The sequence below is a fragment of the Alosa pseudoharengus genome, unplaced genomic scaffold, assembly GCF_046254945.1.
Source record: "Alosa pseudoharengus isolate Yale_2024_CS ecotype anadromous, Long Island Sound unplaced genomic scaffold, YU_APseudo_1.1 YU_APseudo_1.1_scf_21, whole genome shotgun sequence".
NCBI classification, from domain to species: Eukaryota; Metazoa; Chordata; class Actinopteri; order Clupeiformes; family Clupeidae; genus Alosa; species Alosa pseudoharengus.
This window is the reverse complement of record NW_027468674.1, coordinates 4,142,755-4,148,754: the sequence shown is the minus strand read 5'-3', so window position 1 is coordinate 4,148,754 and position 6,000 is coordinate 4,142,755. Positions and strand designations below refer to the sequence as shown.

Sequence of the window (6,000 nt, the reverse complement as noted above, 5' to 3'; positions counted from 1 at the left end):
AGATTCCCTGTGGGGTCAACAGGGACCAATCAGGCAAGTCCAGTCAAATCAGATAGATAGATACTTTATAGATCCCCAAGGGGAAATTCAAGATCACATCTATAAAGCTCATTTAAAAACAACAGGAGCTGTCCCAAAGGGCTTTGCAGTTGAGCTTAATTAAGGGCAGGGGGCGTCACAAAGCAGGATTATTCAGGTGGTTTACAGGTTTCACTCTGGACCGTCACCCAACAAGCTAACTAAACAACTTGGAGAAATGACAATGGCATGGGAGAGTGTCAGGATCTGGCCCTGACCTCTGAGTTAGTTGCCACCCTGGTGGCCATTTTGTGTATTGTCCTGTGTTTGTTTTTTCCTGTTTCCCATGTGTTTTGTCTCTACCTGCCTGTCACCTGTCTTGTCTCCGCCCCATCTCCTTATTTGGTCATGCTTCCTGTCTCGTTTGTTTTCCCTCCAGTTCTGCCTCACCTGTTCCTTGTTGTTGTCTTGTTGGTTTTGTCCAGTCCTCGGTCTTTCTGTTAATTGGTATGTGTATTTTTACCCTCTTGTTTCTCTGTTCCCGGTCGGCTCGTCTCTCTGTTTGTCTTGTCGAAGCCCCGTATGTATGTAAGTAGTTTGTAGTTCATAATAAAGTGTTTTTTTGTCTGTAATTTGGCCTGGAGGAGTCTTGCGCTTGGGTCCTATCCGCCTACCCTGACAGTACGAGCCGACCAAGTATGGACCCAGCAGACTTCCCTATGGAGGAGCTAAGTCAGGTGGATTACACCCTCAGCAGGCTCAACGCTGAGCTAGTGAAGTCCACTGACTTGGGGCGCCGGCATGCTATCGTTACATTGATGCAGAGGACTATTTCCTCAAGACCCTGGCTGAAAGAGGTTCCAGGAATGGCTACCCTGGCCGACCAGCTGTCAGGTCTGGGTAAGAGCCTTCAATCCCTCCTTGTTCCCTCCGGCAATCCAGTTTTTGAGGCTGCTAGTCTCCCGCCTGACCCTGCCCCTCCAGCTCATTGCCAGGGGCTTAGGGTGGGCGTCCTGCGCCTGCAGCCAGCTGCTTCAGGTCCAGAACCTCAGCCTGACGAGTTCCAATTCCCCCCTGAACTCATCCAGGTCCCTCAGGCTACCTCCAGGAGGAGACGTGCAAAGCGTCGGCCAACCCGGTCATCCAACACCATGCCTCCTGCGCCCAGCCCAGAGGCGCCTGCTCCTGCGCCCAGCCCAGAGGCGCCTGCTCCTGCGCCCGCAGCCGAGTCCGCTCCTGCGCCCGCAGCCGAGTCGCCCGACGTCACGCTGGCAGCCGAGTCGCCCGACGCCACGCCCGCAGCCCAGTCGCCCGACGCCATGCCGGCAACCCAGCCTCTGCCTGTCTGTCCAGCCCCGCTTCTGCCGGAGCCGGATCCGCCTCCCTCTGACTCTCCGGCCCCGCCTCTGCCCGAGCCCTTCTCTGTTCCTGTCTCTCCCAAGTGGTCTGTCCCTGTCTCCGTCTTTGTGCCAGTCACCGTCACCGTGCCCGTCTCTGTTCCCGTCTCTGTTCCCGTCACTGTTCCCGTCACTGTTCCCGTCACTGTTCCCGTCACTGTTCCCGTCACTGTTCCCGTCTCTGTTCCCTGAGTCTGTCCTGCCTGAGTCTGTCCTGCCTGAGTCTGAGTCTGTCCTGCCTGAGTCTGAGTCTGTGTCTGTCCTGCCTGAGTCTGTCCCGTCTGCTTGTTCCCTGCCCAAGCCCTCCGAGTCTGCCCCGTCCAAGTCTGCCCCGTCTGAGTCAAGTCTGCCCCCCGGGACCAGTCCCTCCGTCCAGGCCCCCTCCGCCCACCCTGGTTGGACTTTTCAGGGGACGCCAGGAGGCGTCCGTTGAGGGGGGGGTACTGTCAGGATCTGGCCCTGACCTCTGAGTTTGTGCCACCCTGGTGGCCATTTTGTGTATTGTCCTGTGTTTGTTTTTTCCTGTTTCCCATGTGTTTTGTCTCTACCTGCCTGTCACCTGTCTTGTCTCCGCCCCATCTCCTTATTTGGTCATGTTTCCTGTCTCGTTTGTTTTCCCTCCAGTTCTGCCTCACCTGTTCCTTGTTGTTGTCTTGTTGGTTTTGTCCAGTCCTCGGTCTTTCTGTTAATTGGTATGTGTATTTTTACCCTCTTGTTTCTCTGTTCCCGGTCGGCTTGTCTCTCTGTTTGTCTTGTCGAAGCCCCGTATGTATGTAAGTAGTTTGTAAAGTTTGTAGTTCATAATAAAGTGGTTTTGTCTGTAATTCGGCCTGGAGGAGTCTTGCGCTTGGGTCCTATCCGCCTACCCTGACAGAGAGCAGTGCTCAACCACTTCCTCAACCACATTTTTCCTACTGGAACCGGCAACCCTTCAGTTACAAGCCTGAAGCCCTAACCAGTAGACCACGGCTGCCCCTAACTGTTGTTATGTGATGTTACCTGTGTGTGTGAATCTTGTGTTAAAGGATCCAATGCAGTTTACTTTTTGTGTGCTACTGGGCTCCTGCTATATTATGGTAAACAACTTGCATAGGACACCTTTAATAGCAGCACTTGCATAGGATACCTTTAATAGCACACTTGCATAGGATACCTTTAATAGCAGCACTTGCATAGGATACCTTTAATAGCATACTTGCATAGCATACTTGCATAGGATACCTTTAATAGCAGCACTTGCATAGGACACCTTTAATAGCGCACTTGCATAGTATACCTTTAATAGCAGCACTTGCATAGGACACCTTTAATAGCGCACTTGCATAGTATACCTTTAATAGCGCACTTGCATAGTACACCTTTAATAGCGGCACTTGACAGCATTACTTCAGATGCTTCTCCTGGTCCCTCTGCACTCTAGTGCTGGGAGATCGAGTATGATCTATGATATCTCTATGGGACTATGTGTCAGTGTATCTGGGCCACTGTAGATCATACTCAAAGACTCAGTTCTGAGTTTTTAATCTAAGATAACACCTCACTGACTCAGATCCCAATCTGGGCCACCGGGGATGTTTCTGGGCCACATCAGGGCTGAATCAGAGCCGAATCATTCAGTATGATGTAGTATGATAGCATCTCAGTGACTCTTTAAAATGTGACTCTCAAATGAGCTTTATCAGGGCAACAGAAATGCAGACAGGCAGGAAATATAAAACAAGACTGATCTGTGGAAACCAGTCCATGAAATTTCAGAGAGGAACTCTGACAATAACTCAGCAGTGTCCTATTGTCTTATTACCAAGACCCAAGAGAGATTTGCCCTTGTGTTTACAAAACCACCCCCAGTAAAATAGACCCAGGAGAGATTTGCCCTTGTGTTTACAAAACAACCCCCAGTGAAATAGACCCAGGAGAGATTTGCCCTTGTGTTTACAAAACCACCCCCAGTGAAATAGACCCAGGAGAGATTTGCCCTTGTGTTTACTAAACAACCACCAGTGAAATAGACCCAGGAGAGATTTGCCCTTGTGTTTACAAAACAACCCCCAGTGAAATAGACCCAGGCGAGATTTGCCCCTTGTGTTTACAAAACCACCCCCAGTGCAGTGTGTTTCCTTTAAGCTGCAAGATGATAAAACATTGTTAAATATATGCTGTCAAAACAACAGGCTTACCTTAACTGTTTGAATCACCCAGCCCTGTTTTTGTATGTTACTCTGGTTCCAAGCCTACTGGAGTGTAAACAAAAACATAAACAACACTAAGGAAATAAGAGAAGAAGAAAGAGGAACGTAGGCTCATTGAGCTCAACTGACGGAGGGTGAAATGAGTCTGCCTGAAATACCCCGCACTGGACACACACACATGGGAAATCCAGAGATGTGTGTGAGTGTTGGGAAACTGACCACAGAAACAGTCAAACACACAATGAAATGCCCAACCACAGCAGAGCTCAGCTGACAAAATCACCTCACCTTCCCACTTGGTTGTTTGTTTTGACAGAACGGGGAAGTTACACAAATAACCGTCATGCCATATAAATCATTATTGTGTAAAGGAGTACGCAGAAGGCTGAAGTTCCTCAAAATAGTTTGTGTCTGATCAGCAGCTACCATTTAAAGTGTAAGAAATGAAGAGCTAATATAAGAGATCACAATAGCCTACCCTTTAAGTGCAGAAGGTACAGGTAGGCTACTCCTCTCTGCTGTCATTGCTACTAATGCACGCATCTGAGAGGTTGCAGTTGAACTGTTCCGTGTTCTTGTTCCTCATTAGAACCGGGCCGTCTGCATTCCATCTGTGTTGTAAGATACAGGAGGATTCTACAATGACAGTGTGTGTGTGTGTGTGTGTGTGTGTGTGTGTGTGTGTGTGTGAAGCCAATAAAATGAGGGAGTCTCACGGCCAGTACGTGGGAGTTGGCAGCTCTGTCACATGTAGCCTCCACTTCCTGTTTAATTGAGTAAACGGCCCAAAGATGTGTGTTGTGATGACGCCATTCCTGCTACTGTATGGCACACATGTAGCCCCCACTTCCCCTTTTAAACACAACTTGCGTGTTCGTGTCTAAATCTCACTCCTGATCCGGGTCACGGCACCAAAGCCTTGTGTTGATCTGCACGCTCAGCCCTGCACTCGCCCCACAAACAGCAACACCTTCGGGATTCAGGAGTCGAGTGTGCTAACAACCGAGCTAAAAGCCCAGGCCTCTGGCACAACTAGCACAACTCTTTAGGCGTTAAGGAAGTTTATAAAACATACAGTACAGACCAAAAGTTTGGGCAAACCTTTTCATTTCAATGTGTCTTCTTTATTTTCATGACTATTTACATTGTAGGTTCTCACTGAAGGTGTACTGACACGGGAGAGGTATGACTCAACTCGTGAAAGTTAAGGTAAGAACATATATTACTACTGACATTGGGTGGCGTGTTCCTTTAACACACACAATTGCCATCTAGCCACTGGATAACTGTTACAATCCGAATGCAGTAACTTCAGTATCAGTAACACTTTTAACATAAACTGAGGTATATTCCAGGTATTGAAATCTGAGTATTACATAATGGCACAAATTGCAGCCAAATAAACAGTAAGGAGATGCAAAAAATGTATTAGTAGACACACAGAGCTCTGTGTAAAAAAGTGTGGCTAGTGTTAGGTGTCCTGTTGAGGTAGGATGATAAAAAAATAAAATGTGTAAGACAGAAAGACACCATTTATTCATATCATAAAAGTCACATAAAATGTGCCTCTGCCAATTAAGTGTCCAAGTTATCTTAAAATCCAAGATAAATAAGGTAACATAACTGAACTACTGAACTACACTTAACTGAAAATTGTGTTCAACACCCACAGCTGCCATATATACATAGAACCATTAATCAGCCTCCTAACCCCTCCAAAGACGAAATTCATTTTTGATTGAGTTTTTTAAGATTCTTCTTTAGAAAAATCAATTGATCCGCATGCTCACGCAGAAGTACACTGCGTTGTGAGGATATAATATCTCCTGCTGTACTAAACACTCTGCCCCACTTGTGGCTGGTATGCAGAGGTATCTTTTAGTGATAGCTGACAGCAATGGTAAGTCCACCTGTGCTCTCCACCACTCCAGTGGATTGCCATTCAGGGGCAAAAGGTTTCTCTCTCTGTACCTCAGGATTTCCTCATTTGCCCTCTCTGGAGCTTCTTGCTATTGTTCTTACTTCTCCAAACAGCTGGTCCAGTACTGTACTCATCTTCTTTTTACAAGGAAGATGGCCATCTGACATGAAAAACAATTGACATGAAAAACAAAAACAATTAAAACAATATTAGGCCATTGACTTGGTTTTGTCATGATGACCCTTGAAAACATTTACCATAGCATTAGATATTGCTTTAAATGTAAATTATGCACAACATGTAGTAGCCTATAAGAGAATGCACCTCTTGGTTCTTCCTGGACCTCGACTGGGCTGTTATCTGCATCTCCATGAGCAGGGTCTTCTTGTCTGTCTCTTCTGCTTTCTAGTAAGAATATTACAAAATAACAGGTATGATTAGTAACCACCAACCAGGTAGACGTTTGTAACTGATA

At 47.0% G+C, this 6,000-nt stretch overlaps 2 protein-coding genes across 3 annotated transcripts in view; both read right to left on the bottom strand.

Annotated features, from left to right (window-relative positions):
* LOC143137472 (modulator of macroautophagy TMEM150B-like) overlaps positions 1-4,130 on the bottom strand; it is a 10,821-nt gene extending 6,691 nt beyond the window's left edge. Inside the window, exons 1-3 of one of the 2 annotated variants that reach the window (XM_076297682.1) lie at positions 4,083-4,130; positions 3,593-3,649; positions 1-7 (exon numbers count right to left, since the gene is read on the bottom strand). The exon at positions 1-7 is cut by the window's left edge and continues 77 nt beyond it. The gene's annotated coding sequence lies outside the window, so the exon portion shown is untranslated. The remainder of the gene's footprint in view (positions 8-3,592; positions 3,650-4,082) is intronic. The other variant, XM_076297683.1, reaches the window with a different exon arrangement.
* Positions 1-6,000, bottom strand: part of LOC143137467 (protein NLRC3-like) — a 103,262-nt gene that overhangs the window by 32,916 nt on the left and 64,346 nt on the right. The gene's annotated exons all lie outside the window — the stretch shown is intronic.